This window comes from Teleopsis dalmanni, chromosome 2 (genome assembly GCF_002237135.1).
Source record: "Teleopsis dalmanni isolate 2A chromosome 2, ASM223713v2, whole genome shotgun sequence".
NCBI classification, from domain to species: Eukaryota; Metazoa; Arthropoda; class Insecta; order Diptera; family Diopsidae; genus Teleopsis; species Teleopsis dalmanni.
In genome coordinates, this window is record NC_051847.1 from 33,394,465 (window position 1) to 33,415,190 (window position 20,726).

The window sequence follows — 20,726 nt, forward strand, 5'->3', positions numbered from 1 at the left end:
TTATATTTCACTAAAGTTTGGTCAAAAAATGCTTAAAGTGCAATAAAAAAATGCTTGGTGGCTCTGTCTTAGGCATGGAGCTTAAATTAACTCGTAAATTCACAAAAATAATTGCTTAAAAATCTAGATAACTACAGTACTATGCTAGAAATATTACAATTCAATACTAGCCGCGTTTTTTTCGAATATTAATGTAGCTATAACCTACCAAGGTTCTAATGTCGCACCAAAAGATCTACCTAGGCCTATTGACTTATTATGTTACCGTATAAGAGAAAACTTAAACCATCTTGAACCTTTACCTAAGCTTTAAATGCTTCTTAATGGAAAGTCTTGCAGTTGGCCAAAATAATCGAAAAGGGACGCCCCTACAATATTAAAGTGGCACCTGGCATACGCTAAGCAAAAACAAAGCAGATGGGAGATACTTTCATTGTCCCATACCCAACTGCAACAGGAATAATTGAAAGGGAGATTTATTCTTTCTGTATGGAACCATAATCGGTTGTGATCCGTAAGTGAACTCACCGTAATACTGATATCTCTACGGAACATATCATTGAATGTGCTAGATTTGTTTTCTTAATGGAACAAGCCCAAATTTGATACGGTTGCCCACATATCGTTGAGTCGAAATATGTAGAATATAATAAAAAAAAATAAACGTTGAATTCTTTAACAAAAAGTGACCTATAGCCGGATTAAAAAATATATAAAAACCATTACTAATTATAATAATTAATATAATTTAGGTAATAAAATATTTTTACACTTTTTGACATAATCTTTTATAGCATTTCTTTGCATGTGTTTACTTTAATACGTCCAATAATAGATTTTATCTAAATATTCTTATTAGGAAGGCAGACAAAGTGATGTCTCCAGTACCGCCAGTAAAACTGACATCCACAAAAAGAGTGCAAAGCTTACACTTAGCACCATTCCAAATCAAATGAATTGTTACTTTAGGAATATTGAAGTTGACAGCTTTGGCCACACGTGAGTAAACCCATAAATTTTCATTACGACATATTCGGGGGAGAATATTTTCATTGCATAACTGAAGGCGCACAATGGCGTTTTCACCCGCGAGCGTAATTTTTCAAATATTGTAATAATGCCATGTTTTTAAAAAAAAAAGTTTTTATTAAAAATTGCATGCATGTTTATATTAGAAATACAATTCCAAAAATAAATAAAAAGAAAAGAGTCAAGTGAGAAAATTTACAGCAGAAAACATTTGGTCTCAATTTGTTAAAAATTTGCACGCCACACAAAAAACTTGCGCTTGATTTAAATTGAATACAGAAAGGCGGGGGAAGTGTAACATTTTATTTAAATTTTAGTTAAAAAAATAAAAATATAAAAAATTACTATATGTAAACGTTTTAAAATCTTTTTTTAGAATTCTTAGCATATTTAGTGTTTTTATGCTGCTGACTTGAATCAAGCGTTTATGGCAAAATTTAATTTTTATGGTTCTTGTTTGTTGGTTGTGCGGGAGTGCGGGTGTGCGGGTGTACATGGGTACGAATTGACAGGATGTAACAATAACGCTTCGTTGCGCATTTGGTTCAACCATGTAACCATCCATCCACGCACGGCTCTATTCAAGCCAAGCACTTATTGTGGGCTGGGTGCAGCTTTAGTCGCTTGTGGACAACAGACAGTACCATATAACCATATCCTTGCTATATTTTATACTCGTACTTGTATCCATAACATTACTGTTAACTCTTATGCGAATAAGGGGTACATTTCTCGCAAATTATTTTTATACATTTTCATATTTCTTTTTTTTTTTGCATAGCAATATGACAAGCCTTAGGGCTGGCCGTATATGATTATGTGTTGAGGATTTGCTATTTCACTCCAATCGTACTGAAAATAATGCGCTAATCCAATTATTATCAATTCAGTGAGATTGTAGCTATGGTCATTGAAGGACCAGATGCAATGAAGTGTAGATTTATGAAGTGGTATTTTTGGCATAATAAATTTACACATAGTAAGTGGGGTAATTGCAAAGGGGGTATTTAGCTTTTAGGCAGTTTGTAATATATTTGTACAAAATCTGTAGCTATAAGCTTATAGAACTTGAATTTTTTTAATATAATTGCAGAAGGAAATACAAGGAATAATAAAATTATAGAACTCACCTTTTATTTGCATATATTTTATTATATTTTCGTATTAAAATATTCAACTCACCTAGAAAAAAAACAGAAAAATATATTAGAGAACATATATTTTGAAGGATATGTGAAAAGAAATATATTTATTTATTGATATTTATATTAAGTTTTTATTTTAAATAATTTGATTAAATCTCAAGGTCAAAATATTCTTACTCAAGACCTTAGCTTACATAACCTACAAATTAAATTTATCGTCAAAATATTCATTAATTTTGTTTAAACATAATATGAAATGCAAAAGAAATTAATAGCTCTCAATAACACGTAGGACATACATCATGTAGTTGTTTTGATTAAACTTAACCGAACAGTAGCGCTACAAATTATGACTAAAATATTACCCATAATATGTTCAATTAATATTAAATAGTGGTAAAAAGTAGCATTCCAATATTTTCTTCCAGATCAAAATTAAAAATGATAGTCACCATATATATGACTAGGCATCTCATCTGCTTATACACATAGCGAACATTTTTTCCACAGATAGTAACATCGCATTGAGATGGTAACGCAGGTTATGGTGATCAATCAGATAACCTACTAAAAGCCTTAGCTCTATGAAACTGAGAATGAACGCCTAATTTCTTACCAACTGTTGTGGATTGACTGATTTTTATGTGGATTTCATTCATAGAATTTAATGGCTGCTTCACTGCATATAGATTATCTTGGAGTTCACCAAAGAACGACATTATTTTTGCTTACTAGTAGCAGTATCAAGTAATTAAGTTGAATAATGAGATTCCAGCAAGGGATTTCTAAATTTGAGTCTATATATGTATAAGTTGATATTGAAATACTATTATTCAGTTAAAATTCTGGTACTGCTTGCAAGGATGTTACAGGTATAACTAATTCCCTTTCTAGTGTTGAATGCACAATAACTCGCCAATAGTATTCGCCATTCACAATAACCATATGTACGTTAGTCCAATGTTACTGTGTACACCTTCTTGAGCATAGCAGTTCAAGCTGTCTTCATCGTGCTGTGTTAGCACAACTAGACGAAACTCGGCATTCACAATAACCAAAAGGACGTTTTATCATATTGTTGCATTCATACCACTCCTGGGAATGGGAATACAAACACCTTTCCACGTGCTATGTTATTCCATGTATATACTTAGACTTTAGACTTTAAATAATCTTTAAATTTTGTTTGCATTATTTTACAAGGACTTTATATGGATTTTGTATAAAAATTAGAGTTAATGGCTACTTATTTGTCAAGTTAAGTGTAATAGTAATGTAGCAGTAGACCCACCATTCACAATAGCTAAAAGCACATTTCGTAACGTTGTTGTGTTCGAGCTACTGAGCATGAGAATCTACAATAGCCTAGAGGCAACTGCCACAATTTGACGGAACCGACCATTCACAATAGCAAAAAGTACATCTCGTAATGTTGCTATATTCGAACTATGGAGCATGAGAATTCACAATAGTCTACAGGCAACTGCCACAATTCTCAATCGCAGGTTCGCAGGTTCGCAGCTTCGAATCAATCTTTATTAAAGTATATCAACAAAAAGATGAGCTTTTCTATATATTTATTTATTTAGATGTCACTGCAACATATATTAATTAATACAAATTTAAAGTCAATTGATTGAAATCCATTCCTCATTTCGTCCTGCTTGTTAAGTTTATTAACAATTTATTTAAAATGATTGTTAGAACCAGTAATAACAATTTTCGCATGTCACTTTCATAGACTAGGAGTTTTGCTTAACTTATTTTAAATTTTCTTGCACGTGCCCAAAAGTCCTCTCCTACTTAAACATCATATAACCTAAAATTAAACATAAGCGTTATCGGCATAACGATAATAATTTTGAACAAAACACTTCCGTTTCAGTTGCATGTCCTGGAAGGAGCAAACGCGATGCTTATTTGCATATTAAAGTAAAAGGCACACATTAAGGCGCCATTAGAATAACATTAAAGCCTTTAAAATTCCAAAATAATGTTTGCGTTTAATATGTAAATAAATTTCGCTATAACATCGTTACAGTTTAAAGGGATATAAGGGGAAAAACAAATACAGAGCACGACTCCAAAAAAGTTTGGAATTTTAAGAAGAGAAATTAAGCCACTCAACAAAAAACTCAGATGCAAAAAAAAAAATAGAAAAGATTTTTTATACAAAAATTTCAGTAATCAGATTTTGTTTAGAAATACTTTAATGTATACAGTGGGGAATTGTATTACCAAAATAAGACATCAACGTACAGTATGGCGCCAAAGTACACTTTCACCATATTCTGTTGAAGCAGATACTCGTCCTTAAAAGGGTTTATTGTGTAACTACACAAATCGATAAAGTAAATTGTTCACGCGATAAGATAATAAATTCCAAGCTCAAAGCCTTTTTCACATTTCACCGAGAGAGTGTTGCATTGTAACGTGCAAATATTATTATTATTTTTAGTACTACTTTCGGTGGATTGACAACAACACCTATCACAATGTACTACAGCATAATGCCCATTACGGGTACGTAGCTGACACTCAAGATGAGAAAAACTCTTGCAATTTTCGTATATTTTACAATGCAAGCAAGAAAAAAAAGACTTTTTTCTTTTTTACAAAGAAAAAATATATATAAAATATTTGCAGTAAAATTTTTATAGCTGCACGTAAAACTCAACAATACGTACACATTTACGAGTTTAAATGGCAAACGGATTGCCATTACTTGCGCCCAAAAGTACACTTCACATTTTTTTGTCATAAGATATTTACCTCCCACTGCCACTCGAATGTCAAAAATCAATTTGTTTTTCTTGAAAACAATTGCAGCCACCACCACCCCCTCAACACCAATTTCAACAACATTTTTCCTATGGCAACCCCAACGCAATAAAAGCAAAATTGAAAAGAAAAACCTCACATATCGACATATCGAAGTATCCACGTTACCATTGTGTGTCATTTGGCAGCTCAAACGTGTAAAACTACTTACACTCGTTCGGTTCCACACCTAACGGAAGTGCGGAAGTGCGGAAGTTTATGTCTTTCACTTCACATTTCATTGGCAACCCAAAGCCAAGCAGACATTGAAGTATGTCGAAGACGGCGCGACATTATCAATACTTGAACGAGTCTTTCAAAAATTTTCTTATCCAATTCGAGTGTATGTACATACATATACGCGCTTCTATAAGCCCCATTGAGTCCTAGACAAGTGTTGAGCCTATTGTGCTCCCCAATAGCACAAATATGTGTATGAGTCTACTCAACTCTTGCCGTGGGAGTTTCAGTGTTGTAAGTGTTGCTATATTATGGGGTTTGTGATGTGTGTGTTCAGTGCTTGCTTCGCTAGTTATAAAAAATTTTAAATGCGGTTTTCACCCTTTTTTTTTGAGTAAGCATTTTTGATAGATTGATAAAGTTTTTGCGACTTTTTCTTAATATTTTCATATTTTTTAAAATTGCTACAAAAGCAACAAAAGTAACAAAATGAAAATTGTTTGCTAATATAAAAGAGCAACGAAGCATTTCTTACTTTTTATATGACATTTATTGGTAAATAAATTCTTATTGAATCTTTTGTATTTTAAAAATTATTACCAATATTGAGAAAATTTTATGAAACGAAAATAATAGGTATGAAAATATTTTCTTAATATTTTTACTAGCAAACCATATCAAATGATTTAATAAAATATCTCATAATATTTTCAGATATTTACAAATGCAATTTATTTCCAGGAATTATAAAAATAATAAATTAAGCTATTGAAAGATATAACATAGACCAACTAAACTAAATTTTATTAAAGATAATATTTGTTCTTAATAAACCAAAAAACACAATTTTTAATTCTTAGTAGAAATCTGAGTTTAACTCCAGTATGCATTTTTAATAGCCTAGACTTTTAAGTTTGGGATGTTTAAATGCTTCCTTCACAGTTTATTTCTAATATATATGGTTAGTAGCCTGGCTTTTAAAATTTCAGATGTTTAAACATATTTTCTCACTGTTAGTCTTCAATATACAAGTATGCTGCAACAGCCTGGTTTTTAAAATTTCGGATTTTCATATCTTTCTTCACAGTTGAGCCTAAGTACATTCATATTTATACTTTTTATTAATATGACTAGTAGAAAAAACTAACATCAAGCTTAACATATATTGTGGTTTATATATAAGCCAGGTACTTACAACTACCAAGTCATTTGATATTAGAGCTGTTACAATCACGTCAGTAATATTAAAATGCTAGAACTTATGACGCTTCGTCTTCAGTATTTTCATTCAGAATAAAGGTGCTTATCTTATATAGATATTAAATAAAATAATGGCTATATTGCCTACATTAATATAGCTAATGGAAATTAGCTTCTGACGTTTGCGTTCAAATCCTCAATAATAATTTTTACATTATATCTTGAGCAGATACTTAGAGAGTTGGGTTAATATATCATTTTATACTTTTTTTACATGTATACTAATACAATTTTATTTTCCCTTCGAAATGATATTCTTATAATCAAACCCTTAAAAATGAATTTCACATTATATATTAGATAGATTCAAAAGAATCTATTATACTACACTTCTTTTATTAATTTAATAATAAAATTTTATTCAACGTCAGAGATGTCTTGTCTTATAATCAAATCCTCTAAACTCTATAAATATATTATACTACCTTACTTTTATTAATTTAATTATACAATCCTATACAAGACATGATATTTTTATAATCAAATTCTGAGGAGTAATTTTTTCGATGATAAATTATTAATATTTTAAATAAGTAATAAGATAAGATAAGATAATACATGAGGTAGATAATATAATAGATAATCGATTCCTAACAAATGATTTTTGCGATGATAAAATACTAACATCTTAGATAAGTACTAAGGTATTCGAGATAACATAATATACTTCTTTAATTTATTTATCAATTAAATCTTATTCTACACTAGAGATAATATTCATATAATCAAATCTTCAAGTCTAATTTTTACATCATATCATGAATAAAAACTTAAGGCTCTATAAATATTAAACTATCCTACTTTTATTAATTTAATAATACAGTATTATTCTTTACTAAAGATAATATTTTTGTAATCAAATCCTGAGGAGTGATTTTAACGATGATAAATTATTAACATCTGAATTGATGAATTAAATCACATTTTACACTAGAGGTGATATTCTTGTAATTAAATCTTAAGGACTGATTTTTGTATTACATATTTAATACTAAGGTCTTGATAGAAATATTTTATCGTACTTAAGCTTATTTATTAATTTACTAATATAATAGTATCTTATACTATAGACATGATATTTTTACAATCATACTTTCAGTACTGACTTTTACATAATATTTTTGATACTAAGGTCTCGATCGATATATTGTATCATACTTAAGCCTCTTTTATACATTTACTAATACAAACATATCCTACACCTAGATTCTTATAACCAAATTCTCAACAATGACTTTTGCACCATATCTTTGATAAATATGTTTGATAGGTACACCAGAGATGATACTTTTAAAATCAAATGCTGAATACTGATTTATACATCATATCTTGGATACTAAGACCTCGATCGATATATTGCATCATACTTAAGCCTTATTTATTCACTAATTCATTCACTAATATAACCATATCCTACACCAGAGCTGATATTGTTCAAACCCAATGTGTAAGACTGACTTACATAATATCTTGCATAGATACTGTCGATCGGTCGATATATTATGTTATGCTTCTTTTACAAAGTTATTAAAAGAATTCCGGTCAACACTAGTAATAATATACTTATTGTCAAATAGTCAAGAATGAATTTTATGTTATATTTTGAAGAGATACCGTTGGCTACTAACACAATCCTATCCAACAACAGGGATGCTATTTTTATAATAATAAAATAATATATAATCAATTAAATTTTTATGCAATCTCATGAATACAAAAGCAGTTATTTATTATTAATTAAAACAAAAATAACATTCTATTTATTCCAAATATTTTTTTGTTTTTCCCAAAAGTTCGGAATTTCAATAAAAACAACTTTTTACATAATAAATTATTTTAATTCAAATGACAATTCTTTTTTCCTACTTTCGGTAAAAATTGAAAAATTCCAACGTGGCTCTGCGTGTGATGGTGGCATTTAAATTAGGCATTAACACCAAATTTAAGGTAACCAAAAAGTTTTGTTTATTGCTTTTTTAGGTTGCAAATAAGCTATAAAATTACCACACTCTGTGACAAATTTAAACCGCATAATTTTAGCGCTACTATCGCTGCCACTACATTGTAGGGGGAGAACAAAGAATTTCGAATATTGTCGAAAAAAGTGTGAAGACGCCCTGCTGTTCGGTGTCCATTGGTGCTGGATGGGTGTCTAGTGGTGCTGATGTGGTGCGATGCGGTGCGGTGTGTTCTGTTCATACTGCTACTTTAAGTGCTGCTAATGCTAATGTTCTGTTGCTGCTGTTGCTGCTGTTGCTGCTGTTATTTCTGTTGTTGTCTGTTGTTGACGTTTATCCCCCAAGTCAAAGACCATTAAGTGTATATTCCAAAAACAACAACAATAAAATGACACTAAACAAAATATGAATAAAACTTCAAAGCTTCCAGTTTATAAAGTGAAAAAAAAAATGTGTTTTTTCTGTCTGTAAAATACCCTCCGAAAATACTAAAATTTAAAAATAACTTTTATCTAACATGAAAGCACGAAAAAAAAAATGTGTTTTTCGATGGGAGAAGGCAACGAAAAGAAGCTGTTACATTTTAATACCCAGCTGAGGTATTCCAAACTATGGAAATATGCCGCAGGAATAAACGATGAGTCTAAGGTAAACAACTGGAATATATTTTATTTTAAAATAACAAGAATCAAAAAAAAATAAAAACAATTAAAAACTGTTGTTGTTTGTCTAAGGTAATTACCTGGAGAATATATAATATTGGAAATTTAAGTCCATATATTGTGAAATTTTTATTAAAATAGAATTTAATGCCAATGGTGTTATCATTCAATAGTATTCTTATAAGTATTTATCAAATATATAGATAATTTGAGAAAATTAACAAATAGATACTAAATAAATCTCACTGCAATAAATATTATAACTCAGTTTCAAAAATAGTTTAGTTTATTGGAAAAGTTACAATATGACCACATTTACCTCTAAAACAGAAGATAATTATCTAAAACCTTCTCAATATATTAGGAAACTTTAAAATTGTAGTGATAGATAGGTCGAAGGAAGTGAAAAACACTGGGAGTCAATAATATTTGAAGTGAAAAATACTCAAAGTCAAGAACACTTGCAGTGAAGAACACTTGAAGTGGAGTACACTTGAAGTTAAGAAGACTCGAAGTGAAGAAGACTCAAAGTGAAGAACACTCGAAGTGAAGAACACTAGAAGTGACGAACACCTGAAAGGAAGAACATTCGAAGTAAAGAACACTCGAATTAAAGAACACCCTAAGTGAGGAAGACCCGAAATTAAGAGCACTTGAATTGAAGAGCACAGAAATAAAGAACATTTGAAGTGAAAAACACACGAATTGAAGAACACCCAAATTGAAGAATATTCGAAGTGAAAAAATCTCGAATTGAAGACCACAGAAGTAAGGAATATTTGAAGTAAAGAACACTCGAATTGAACAACACCCGAAGTAAAGAACACTCAAAGTAAAGAACACTCGAAGTGAAGAACACTCGAATTGAAGAATACCCGAAGTAAAGAACACTCGAACTTAAGAACACTCAAAGTGAAGAACATTCGAAGTGAAGAAATCTCGAATTGAAGAACACAGAAATAAAAAATATTCGAAGTAAAGAACACTCGAATTGAACAAAACTCGAAGTAAAGAACACTCGAATTGAACAAAACTCGAAGCAAAGAACACTTGAAGTGAAGAACAGTCGAAGTGAAGAAATCTCGAATCGAAGAGCACAGAAGTAAAAAACAATTGAAATAAAAAACATTTGAAGTAAAGAACACCCGAAGTGAAAAACGCTTCGTTTTGTAAATTTCTGGCTATTAGTAGACAAAGGCTTTATAATATAGGTGGTATTATTATGCCTACTAATGACTTTTAAAACAACACATCTGCATAAATACTCTATATATAAGAACCTAAATATAAAGCGTTGAAAGAATGAACTAAGCATAAGGAATCGATTCTAAAACTATGCGTTTTTGACTCTAATGATAAAAAGAATACTCGATAAATACAAATCCAAATCTCACCTGTTGTCTACCAAGTTGCAATTCAACATGATTGCAATCATCATGAACTAACGAGATGATCATGATCGGATCAGTTGTAACTCTTTAAATATGAAAAGTTCTATTAGACTCATTTTTAAAGTGGCCACAGTCGCACAAAAATTCTCTTTCGCCATCCTTCATCACTATTAACCGTTCGTTAACAGAAAATTGCTGTAGAACAATTTGGATTGTGTCAACCTTGCATAAATAAACTCTAACATCAATATTCAAACCTTTCATCCGGTTTATTGACTGTTCTTCAACACATTGCCTTGATTCTGTTAAAATATTTCCAAAGTTAAAGCTAATTTAACTTCCGATTAGAAAAATGCATTGAAAACAATTTCAAAAGTATTGTACAATACTTTCAACTTTACTAAAATTGCTTTCAGTTCCGTTCTATTTTTTAATACTTTCTGGTTCGTGAAGCCATAATTCTTTCTGACACAAATGTCAGCGAAAAACATTTACCTTATCGCCTCCACAACTATAAATAAATGCACATTTCGCTGTTTGCTGGTGCATTTCCTTTAACTTCCTTTAACTACCTTTTATAATCTTAATCCATCTACCCTCCATCTCGACCTCCATCTCATTTTCTTGCCATTTTCTCATTGTTTTCAAAAACAATATAGAATTTTTGACATAATTTAAAGCTTCACAGAAATGCTAAAATAAATAAAAAATATTTAAAAGTTCTTAAAAGTGTTTTCTATTTGTTGCGTTAACCGACCGCAACAGGGGAAAAACAATTTTAAAATTCTAAACTAAGAAATGACAAACGTAGAATTTCACTTTCCAGAAACGTACACAGCTACATGCACCTTCGCAATATTGCCACCTTTCTTTAAATATTTTTCGACCTCTCTCTGTTTAGCTGGGTACCTTTCTGTTTTTAAAGCTTTCTTTATATTGCAGCACGTAATGAAGTTTTATGGCTTTGAACTGATTTATGTGAATCACCGAAATACGAAAATAAAAATACAACTGCCAGTAAATAAGTGACCGTTTATTTTGTGCTCGTGAAAAATGGTTCTGTAAGTTTTAAAACTAAACTTTCCAACTTAAATTTAACTTTTAATTTTCTTTTGAAATATAGCATTACTTTTATAGCGGTATCTGCCATCCATCGTATACTAAATGACTAGACATACTTAATTTTTGCGTTGGAATTTGGGAGAGAGACCATTAAACTTCATTGATTATTTAAAGCTATAAAAAATTTATTAGATCAAAACTTTACTAGAATAAAGGATGAGAAAATTATATGAGTTACACTTCGAATTTCTCTCAACTCCAGTGAATTCTTAAAGTTTGACAACTAGCGACTACGATGCATTCACAAGCTCTACAGAAAAAAAATTTTACTTGCATAAAGAATATAACACCCAAAACAGTTGTCCATTTTAAAAGACTTAGAAAATCGTTTTATGGTGAATATGTTATAAAAGATTTAAATTGGTTATACTTTCACATAAATGTGCTTGGTTCGTTTAGGGGATATCTCAGTCAGAGAGTACAGTATGCACTATCACACCAATTTCATACGGTAAACACATAATCAACTTTTTTATTGATTGCTTGTCTGACAAGTTAGTTTAAGCACAATCTGTACAAGAGTTAAAACGAAAAGAAACTTAGAGACCAGTTGCTATTATGTGAAGACCAACGAAGGTTAAAAAATTCCTTATACGATCAACTCAAAGAGCTGTCACTCTCTAAAGTACTTTCTTCGAGCAGATTGAACTTCAGAACTTCATTTTGTTTCTTTAGTTGTCACATGTGGAGTCCCCTTTCGTCCTTACATGTGCTATCATTTAAAATAGATGAATTTTTCTGACACTGGTATTTCCTCTTTCGGGATGTGGGTAAGAATATTCCCGAGGTAAGAATAGGTTATTCGATATTTTTTTATTTCAATATGAGTACTTAACCTGTAGTCCACCTCAGCACGGGAAGATATGCTGATCTATAGTCCGTCATCAGTTTAAAGATGATAATAATTCTAGTACAGTTAAAGCTTAGTGTGTGGCAGGGATAAGTCCCCCAACCATAAAAGAGTAAATATGCGCAATAACACTAACTCAAACCAGAACAACAACAACATGAGTACTTAATCTCGTTAAGGGCCATGTAATGTAGATTGTCTCGAGCACCGCAAAATTGGCTCTTTCTGGCTATACCGAAAATGCATGTTATATAGACTGTCACATCAGTATTGCCAATTAAGTATTTTAACAATATTTTTGTACTTTTTGGTAGTGTCTAAATTTAAAAGGATATATAGATATGATCAATTCCAATTTGCAACTTTACATAATATGACCCTAAGCAAGATATGCTGCTTTATGATTTCATCATCTTATAAAGAATTAACATGACTGAGGTCCAAGTCTTCAATTTTAAAAAGAAAGTGAGACTTATTCATTCTATAATTACATATACACATATATTTATTTATATGGTATAATTGTACATTTTTTTATAAAAATATATGTTTTCATCTACTTTTTTATACACATACCAATTACAAAAAATTTGTTTGTATTACTTTGTATTATTATATTTAAGCTACACCTATGATAAACTTAATATTCGAGTAATTGCACTGATTATATATACTTTCTCTTGATTACCTTCTGCAATTTACTGGCAATAATAAACTAAGAAAAAAAATTGGAAATAATTTTCATACATCCTGCATGTCCTTTTTAATATGCGTTATTAGCCAGTATACAACAATTTTGTAGCTATTAAACTTAATTGTGAGTTAACATGCATTCGCACTGAGCTACTTGTAAGTTCCAGTTCCAGATACTTTCTTCATACATTTCTGTCCAGCAATGTTTGGACAGAGTTTTTCCACAAATGCCCAATACTGCAATTAGGCTAAATAAGAACAAATGTGTTTTTATGGCCAACGGACGTACTTTTCGTAGGAACAATTTACTTCACTCAAATTTACCACAAAGCGAAGGTATGGAAAAATGCCGGCTCTAATAGAAAAATAATACTAATTGAAGTTTATTACCGTGTGGTGTGGTGTTGTGAAGTCAGTGTAAATGTTACCACATAAAAATGTCTCAGGCATAAATATTTTTGTACTTACTCTTACCTTAGAATGCTTTACTTCTCTATATATATATGTGATGTATTGTGGCAAAATGTAAGAAATTGTTCCTCTGTGACAGACAATGAAAAGAGTTTATTTTAATATAAAAATAATTTACTATTTGCCTTAACGATTCACCTGCGAATTAGAGTATCTTGTAAGAAATACTGTTCATAAGTACAAAATTTTCAAGTTTAATTGACACCAGTCAAGTCTTTCGTAGTTTAAAGGTGCTAAGTGAGAGATAAGTTATAATAAGTTTTATTAGCAGTAATCAACCAAATATAAAATTAAATTTAGTACCAGTGATCTATCTTTCTAATTCATATTTTATATTAACATAAACTACCCATAAGCAAACTTACTACCGGACTGATTCTTTCAGTAAGCACTTAAATAGAATCATTAGTTTACTTCCAATGTGAAGAGGCTAACTTTCACGCTAATATCTCTGCATCGCTGAGTATTCACCTATTAAAAGTAATTGTTTGAAATTTAATATTGTATCACAACGAATAGTTTTATAATTAACTCCGCTGAAGAATCATATAGTGTGCAAAAAGTATGCGGATTTTTTTTTATATAAAACTTAGCTTAAAAAATTCGCTTTTTTCAAGAGTCCTTGTTAAAAAACTTAACTGAAGGAACTCATACACCATTCTAACCTGATTTAGTCTAGTGCAAGCTGTGTCTATTTTCGAAGCAAAGATTACTACTTTAAAAGAAGCCCTTAAATTTTGCCTTTTATATAAAAAAAAGCTTATTTAAAAAGTCATACCTTAAAGTCAGCCTACGAAAAACGTTTTATAGATTAGATCAAGTGCTGCCAGTAGTATTGTACTCTATGGGTTCTACAGACTTTGAATTGATGATTAATTCTTAGTGGTATTATTAGTATTATAGTGGTATTACGCCTAATATGTTGTACATAGTTGTACATAATATGTTGTACATATTTTCCAATCAATTTTATATAAAAACACAAATAGTCAACATTTTCACTGTAATGACTAATATCAATATTAACTGCTCTAGTTTGTTTATAATCAAAATTATAAATCTTATATAAAATCAATAATATACAGTCATCTTTATTCCATATTCTATCCCTTCTTATTATAAAACTAATAAAAACATACGAAAATTCTTCTATAATAAGGAATATTGATGTTGCATGAACATTTTTATGTGCCATAGTAAAAATCTTTTTGCGCTATACGAATACGATTAATATAGACACTTCTCGGATATTTTACTGTTTACTCTGTGCTAAACTAGCATTAAATAAATACAATAAAAATTAATAAAATAAAGTTGAAATAAAATATTGTAACGCAAACAGTACGCCAGTGACCCAAAAATGTTTCCCAAATGACACATAATGGCAGAAAAACAATAAAAACACACCCACGCATCTGAAATTGTATTGCCCGGAGATAGGCAAGAAAATATGTAGTAAAAGATATAACAACAAATAAACCACAAAATATAAACATAAATTTATTTAATTAAGCAATTTACAAAATTATTATGAACGAGAAAATGATAACAAAATATGAAACTAAACAAAGAAAAAAAAATTGACATTGATTATACATCCTAAGCAGCCTTAAAGTCAATTATAGTAGCTACAATTATATGAGGGATAAGGGTACCTAAGCATATATAAAAATATTTATAGTATGACGACAAAAAACTGACATTTAAGCTTCGTGCTTTGGCCGGGCTCTTGACAAAATTTAAATCGGTTATCCGATTCGGACATCGGGGTGACTTTAGTGGGTTGAAGTTTTACACTGACTAGGCTTTCGATGTTTTACACTTTGTTACACAAAAAAACAAAAAAACAAAAAAAAAGTTCATCTCAGTTACCTCCTAAGGAGTACGCCTATTGCAATATCGCAGATAAAAAATTATAAGACTTCTTCCAATGACTTTATCATAGTAATGCTATTAAACAAGGAGACGATAATCAAATAAAAGAATTTTACGTGAAAATATTTTCTCTATTCTGATCCGGGAACTACTATGATCCTGGTTATTCGGTTTACTTACTTCAAGGCATTGCCCTGTCAGTAATGCAATTATATTAGACAGTGGTCACTGAATATTTTCCTTAGTAACTCTGAGCACTATCCATAATAAACCAATCGCTAGTTCAGATATAGTTAAGGAGATCAGTAAAGAACCAAAATTGATCTTATATTTACCAGTACAAAGTGTTCACATATTTCACTTTTCCTGAATGCCACATTTTGCTTTCATTGACACTTAATATTGCCTATTGTTGTAGTTTGTAAAAATATAATATTACATTTAATAACAAAATGCCAAGATGAACAGGAGATAGAATCTATCAACCACTTCCTGTTCCTCTATCGCTTTTTCACTGACTTGGAAAAGATAACTAAAGCAAACTTATCGAATCTCCTCAATTTTATCTGTAAAACCAAATGGTTTATCAAGGATAACAAAGGTTAGCAACTCGCCTCATCTGGCATAATTTTTGAGGGCATCACAATGGGCAATATATGCCTCCGAATGCAGGTGCTGACCAAACCTAATAACAAAATGATTATATTTATATATATATTAGCGTTTTAAAATAATAAATACACCGAATATACACAGCGTAGAATGTTGGCTTTTTTGGTACTCAAACTGAGCTTAACAAAACTTCAAACCTCAAGTTCTTTCCATTTAGTATCATCTGGGATTCGCTTTAATTTCACTAAAACTTTTTACCACAATTTGACTTTTTTTGTGGGTGTATTAAACTAATAAATATAGTTTCAAAAAATATTATTGTACATATATACATATGTCAATATTTATTCATAATTTATTACCAAACACAAATCAACAAGGAAAAGGATCAATAAAATTATTTCCAAATCAAGCGATACTAAATGAAACAACTCGAATACAAATAAAAATACGAAATTCTTTCGAATCACAAATAAACTTTGTGTATAGATTTTTATCCAACACAAGTAAATATTCAAAATTAAGTTTTATAAATAAAACACCAAGAGAAATAAATAAATATATCATTTATTTGTTTTATTTTTAGGACAATCGTAATACCAAATTCTCACACATTTTCCCACAAAGATAGATGTAGGCATACACAAAATACCAATTTGTAAAAAACTACTAAAGGATATAAGGATATCAAATATCTTACAGGGAATTGTAAAAAAAAATTTTGCTTAGAATAAATAAAAATATAAACCAAAAGAACACAACAAGCTTATCTTATATCTAAAACACAATCTCTTTTTTTACCATCTACAAATAAAAAGGATATACTCGTAACAGCATTATTAATAAAAAATGCTTAGCATATATTCACTCGTACACAGGAGCAAACAAATTCCTTATGTCGGATATAACATAATCAGTGTAAATCTGTATGCTTATATAGTTATGCCAAATATGTAAAGGATTTTTCACTACATTTTTAATAATCGTAAAGCATGTAGTAAAATTTACAGAAAATTGCTTGTAAATCAGCAGGATATGGCACAAATTAAGACGAACCAAAAAGATTTTCATATGATAATAAAGTTTATTTTATGTTTTGTTTTTTTTATTTAATAATAAATAACAATGTTATTATAAAAATCTTTTAAAAATATAGACCGCAATTAGCCTAAGACATAAAACTTTATTGTTTGCTTACACGCTTTTATTAACACATACAGCTTAAGGAACTTAATAGGAATTTGTGTTGCAAAAATGTTACTCATACGCCACGAGTGCGCGAAATATATGATTAAATTTATTCGAGAAAAAGTAAGTAATTGAGAGAGTTACTTATCTACTAAAGTTTAGTAGTAAAGTACACAATTTATATTACTTTTGTGTATTCATATTATATTACAAATGTATATGTTCATGTTCATATTGAGTCTTTTTCGACTTGGTGCATCTTGGGACTTTTACTCTTTGATAGCTGGGGGGTTTCTGCAGAATCCCAAAGGCTTCGTTAATGTTAGATGACTGATTTAAGATCTGCGTATGTATTTCTCAAAAGCTTTGTAATTATTCGATGACTGATCTAAGATCTGCGTACCGCCACGTGCGGCTAGAGATTATTCTGAGATTAGATAGTGCTAAGTAGGGTAACCTATCGGTTGTCGCATATAACTTCAGGGCTCTGTTCCTTATGTATTTTTTGACCGGGTCTTTCCTAAGGTCTCTTAGCATGTCATTTGTGCGTATGTATGAAGGCACTTTGAAGAGTCTTTGGAGAACCTGACTTTGAGCAACTTGCAGCTTCTGGATAGTAGAGTTGGCAGCTTTACTATACGCGCCACACCCATAGAATGTTATTACCGAAAAGTTGTAAGAGCTCCATTAACAGACTGCTCTTCCTCCTCAAGTGTATAGTATGTGATTTAGTCGCATTGATGGTCAGGCCTTGTTCCCTACACCATTGTTCAACGCTTTTGAGAGCACTTCTCATTATGTTTCTAATGGTGTCTGGGAACTTGCCGCTCACCATCAGTGCTTTATCGTTCGCATACCCAATTGCTTGCATGCCTTTGAAGTCAAACCGTTGAAGTAGCGAGTCTATGGCTACGTTCTGGCTGTCGATCAGCTTTCTGTTCTTCACACTAAGGTTATGTATTTGTATTTTCACTCATATATTATTTGCGTAAATTATTATTATTGCAATTAAAAATATTTTACACACTGTATAAGAGTTTTTCTAGATACATATTTATGAAATTGTAAAAGAAATTATTAAAATAAAATAATAAAATTGAAGAAAGAACTTTTGTTTCAGACTCAAGTTACCCTCACATCTGCGAAAGCAACCAAGAAATGGATTTCAGCACGTTTTGCCCCAAACATCAAATGAAGAAATACTGTTTCATTAAAAAGTAACAGAAATAAAATAAAATAAAATCCAATAGAAAAAGCAATGCTTTAATGGCTTTAAGGTATTTGTAACTGAACGTGTGAGTGAAATTTGTTTGGGTGCAAAATATTGCAACGCAGACAGCTCAACAAAAAAAAAACACCGAGTTTTTAACATTTTTATAACGAAAAGTTGCAAGATTTATGAGCCTTAAAGGTGCAACTTTCGGTGTAAACAAAGGAAAAAAAACAAGGAAAATATTGTGAAAAGGGTTTGCGCTTAAGGTGGAGCGCTTACTGTAATAAGTTACAATTTATTAGTTTGTCTGGTAGACAGTTAATGGCTGCACCAGCTAAGACAACGAAATGTAAGCCTAAAAAGGGTTGTCGGCGGAACGCACACAAATTAGGAGGCTTTCTCGACTTTATTACTCTTGCATGTTTGTGGGTCTTTAAAATGTGAATTATGAATTTTTCTGGATATTTGCTGCGGTGTGCATAAATTTAACAGAAAATAACAAAATGAAGTTTTGCCTTAAATTATATTTTATCTCTACTATAAAATGTGTTAATTATTTGTTGTATTAATTTGTGGCTACTAATTAAGCCATATTTTTGGGTTTTAATATTGTTAAGAAAATGCAATTGGAATCAAAAGGAAAGAGAAGAATATTAGCATATTTCTCATAGAATAAAAAAAAATTAAGAAAAAATTTATGAACTTTTTTGATAAACTTTTGAAAACATTAAGCTAAGAGATCCTTGAAATCTTAATAATAATTGAGATAATTTTACAGATTTTATTAAAAGTTGTAAGCAAATTTAATTTTTTGGTATAAGATTATGAATGCTTAGAACTCAATTATTTTTTGTTTGTTAATTTTAAAAATAAATATTTATTATTTCGAGGTTGTTAAACTCAATGCCAAACAGAGTTTCACAACATAGATGTTTTAATAATGCGAAAAGCCTAAAAGGCTTCAGTAAAATTGCAGTTCGTGTACTTACTGGAGTACTAACGGGACAGTGTGGCATTGCGCCTATACTCCAAAGGTGGCGAGTTCCAACATGTGAATTATGCAAGTATTGCCAAAATAAAGAGGAGGTAGAATCTATCAATCACTTCCTGCGTGTTGGCCCAGAATTACAGACAAGGCTACTTCAATATCTTGAGGGTCGATTTTATACTGGCTTGGAAAAGATAACGAAAACAAACTAATCGGATCTGCTCAACTTCATTTGGAAAACCAAATGATTTAACAAGGATAACAAAGGTTAACAACTCGCCTCTTCCGGCAAAATTTTTTTTGTTAGGTTTGATTCAGCAAAAGTATGGAATAGTCTCGTGTAAACTAAAATAAAATTACTAGGTAGCAACCTCCTTTTTGGGACTGTCAAAATAACAACAGTATAGTAAAATGTCTATTTGTGACGGAACGTTTTACACTTTTGTCAGATCAATTTTTTTGGTTACACTGCAAAATCAATCAAATTAAATCCCAAATCTCTGTTTTCCAATTTTCATAAAAATTATTGAAAACATTGGAAAGAGAGTAATATAGATTAAAACAACATATAAGAATGAAGTGTGTACATTAATATAGTATGGTATTTTGACATATTTTACATTTAGATATTTTTCATTTTTTTTAAAAAAAAAAAAAAAGACCCGTATTTTGAGGAAAATATATTAAATTTTTTGCCTAAAAGTTACTACTGTTATGGGGTTTACAGAATTTGTATTCAAAAATAATTTTTAAATGGCTTTATCTCAGATTCTGTTAATGATATAGACCTAAAATATTTTACATTGTAAATATAATAAGAGATAAGCCCCCCCAGCCATTATAGAGTAAAAGTGCGTAATAGCATTAACTCAAGAAGAAGAAGAATCAAGAAGACTCAAGAAGAATCAAGAAGATTTATCATGAAATTTTATTAAAAAATAGAAACTTTCCCAATGGCATTTTTTTTAGAAGTATTTTAAATGAATTTATTTATGTTGTACATCCATTAATAAGGATAAATTTTTGTTATTAATTTAATTTATCAAGTTTGTATTCATTATTCAGAAGATTTATGTTCAACTAACCAAATTACATTAGTCAATGCACAGATAACATACAGTTTGACTTAAAAATATTAATAACTAACATTATCTAAAAAAAAAAAACAAGTAAAGTACTTAATAAATGTTACTACTATATAAAAAGTTTTTATAAAACGGAGAAGCTGGGTTATCTTGAAGTGGTGACCATAAACACTAAACTTTCCTT

General features: G+C 30.3%; 1 protein-coding gene across 1 annotated transcript in view; it reads right to left on the minus strand.

Moving 5' to 3' along the window:
- The window catches only part of LOC119684885, a 142,784-nt gene that overhangs the window by 92,663 nt on the left and 29,395 nt on the right, over window positions 1-20,726 (minus strand). The gene's annotated exons all lie outside the window — the stretch shown is intronic.